The 2780-nt window shown below is 38.7% G+C and overlaps 1 non-coding gene across 1 annotated transcript; it reads right to left on the bottom strand.

The window, feature by feature from the left end:
• Window positions 1–1232: 1232 nt before the first annotated feature.
• On the bottom strand, window positions 1233–1339 carry LOC130503522 (small nucleolar RNA R71). Its single transcript, XR_008940854.1, has one exon. It is a non-coding gene; the product is annotated as a small nucleolar RNA R71 (small nucleolar RNA).
• Window positions 1340–2780: the final 1441 nt, after the last annotated feature.

Here is a 2780-nt window from a genome sequence, read left to right as displayed (position 1 = left end):
TATTGAAACTCAATTTTTGTTGTATGTTTCACTATGTTTCGTGAAGTATTAAAGTGAATATCTATAATATCTCAATAGAGAATGAACATACTAAACATAGATGACAATTTGTCCTTAACCAACGAGAGTCGATGCTAAGGCAAATTGTGAACACATCGAATCTGATCATAATATTTATCTTCATTCTCTGAATCAAACGAAAGTCTAGATTGTAGGTCTGCTTGATAAATGGATTAATGCCACAAAAGTGGGTTAATCATGCTTTGTTATCTGAGTTCGAGACGGGTTTTTCTTAGTTCCTTGAATAGATGTTTGGCTCATGATCATTACATTGCAGAAATCATCACCCTAGACCTAGTGCGTTATCTCCCTGATTTTACATCATTCTCATCCTGCTGTTTAGTTACTTAAGTTACATAAATCATCAACAAAATTGCTTTGTCTTAGCTAATTTATTTCACTCTGAAAGAACCTAGTGTAACTGTTGATCTCTGTGGATTCGATCCTAAAGTGCTACATCAACATACCATTTGATTGTGGTAGTGTGCGTGTTAGATTAATTGGTGTGCATGTACACGTAATAACAATTTGACACCGTTGCCAGGGACCATTTGTGTTACCTTTGTTTCAGAGATTGAATTTTAGTCTAATAACTACTGACAAATTCTTATTCTCTTGTGTGTTTCAGGTGTTGAACCAGGAACTAGCAAGGTAGGGAAGGATTAACGAAAGAACATAAATCAAATACAGCCATCATAGGCGAAGAAATCGACAACATGGCTGGTATTGGTCATGTAGCTGGTGCGATTCAGAGGATGGAACAGAAAATTCAGCAGCTCCAACGACAACAACAGCCACAACAAAAACGAGCTATTGGAGATGCTCACAAATCTACTCTCTTCTGTCAGAACAGATCTCATATATATCTACCAGCTGTTGAGAGAGAAGAGTTTAAAATCAAACCTTATCTGATCGAATTGGTGGATCAGAACTCGTTCCATGGTTCAGATGATGAGAATCCGATAGATCATCTTAAGAATTTAGAGGCGATAGGCAGCACTATCTGCATGAGTGGAGTACTTCCTGAATTTGTAGCTTGTAAGCTATTTGCTTTTTCTCTAGCAGGCAAGGCTTTTATATAGCTGAAGTTGCTGCCGTCTGGATTTTTGACTACATGGGAAAAGTCTAGATCTATTTTTCTAAACCACTTCTACACTAGGTCTAAGACAGCTGTAATGAGAAAAAAAATCACCACTTTCCATCAGCATTTAGAGGAGCCTTTTTATGAGGCATGGCAGAGATTCAAGGACTATCGCATGCACTGTCCTCACCATGGTTTTTCGGATGAGAAGATTCTTGACATATTTTAGGATGGAGTTAGTTGGGACTACCAAAATATCCTTGATGCTGCAAGTAATGGAAGCTTCACGACTCAGACTAAGGAAGGAGCGCATCAGTTAATAGAGAACTTGGCTGCAAGCTCTAGAAATAGATGTCATGAGAATGAGTTGAATGCGACAGATGACTTGATGCTGATGCGAAATCAGAGAAGTGTTAAGTTTTGTGAGGACACAAGAGATAATGCTTTATGTCATATATTTCAAGGTGGATTGCAGAAGGATCATCCATTGGATACTTTCCAAGCAGCATCTCCAGCCTCATTCCAAGCTCCTGAAAGAGATTATATGGGTGAGCTAAATATTCTCATGCAGAACCTAGTCCAAAGCCAGCAAATGCTAGTCCAAAGTCAGAAAGATAATTTAAATGCAATGCACCAGAAAAATATTGACCGCAGTACCAAGTTGGGCGGCATGTACAATGATCTTAATAGTAAGTTTGAAGCAAAACTCATGTGAAGGTGCTTGAGTTTCAGATTGTTGAAACTACCGAAGAGATCATGAGATCACAAGGAACTCTACCAGAAAAATTGGAGAAAAATTCCAGAAGAGAGTATGTTGATGCAGTTGAGGGGAAAATGAAAAAAAGGCTGCAATTTTCAGCAAAAACATTCCTGGAAAATATTGAAGAAAAAGATAAGGAACAGGTTCATGAGCGACCACTCCCTTCTGAAGCGACTGCTCCTAACGAACCTGATGAGACTCCACCAGCTCGGGTCTATGTTCCTAAGGTTTCCTATCCAGTTCCAACTATACATCTGATGGGTCACATTAGCACAGAGCAGCTGGCTGGATTTAAGAAGATGGTGATAAGACTTCCTAAAAAGATCTGATTTGAACATGCTTAAGAGATTCGCCCATTGCATATGTTGTTCAAAAAGTTGTAGAGAAACTCAAGAGGAAATTAAGGCACTCCTTACTGAAACATTGACACTATCACTTAAGCTATTGCCTAAGGTTGAAGACCTTGGAAATTTTGCTTTTCCATGTTTCATCGGTGGAATGGAATTTAAGGAATCTTTTTGTGACTTCAGCTCTAGTGTGAATCTTGTCTCAAAGGCGATTGTAGACGAGTTGGCCATTGTGGATGTTGGGCCTTCTCAGCTGACTCTGGCTTTTGCAAACTATTCCACAACAGTCCTTTATGGTACCATTCGCAACATTCATGTCAAAGTAGAGGATCATATCCTTCATACTGAATTTCTGGTTGTTGAGATGAGAAACAAATACGAAATGTATTTATTCTTTAGAAGGTCATTTATGGCTACAGTGGGGACAATCATTTATGCCTAATAAGAGAGTCTCCTTCTCCAACATCAACAAGAATATTTCTTTAACGCTGTCTAACTAGATCTCTCATCCTCAATGCCTCTTGCATCTCAG

Source organism: Raphanus sativus, unplaced genomic scaffold (genome assembly GCF_000801105.2).
Source record: "Raphanus sativus cultivar WK10039 unplaced genomic scaffold, ASM80110v3 Scaffold0995, whole genome shotgun sequence".
NCBI classification, from domain to species: Eukaryota; Viridiplantae; Streptophyta; class Magnoliopsida; order Brassicales; family Brassicaceae; genus Raphanus; species Raphanus sativus.
The sequence above is the reverse complement of the archived record's forward strand: the minus strand, read 5'-3'. Positions and strand labels throughout refer to the sequence as shown.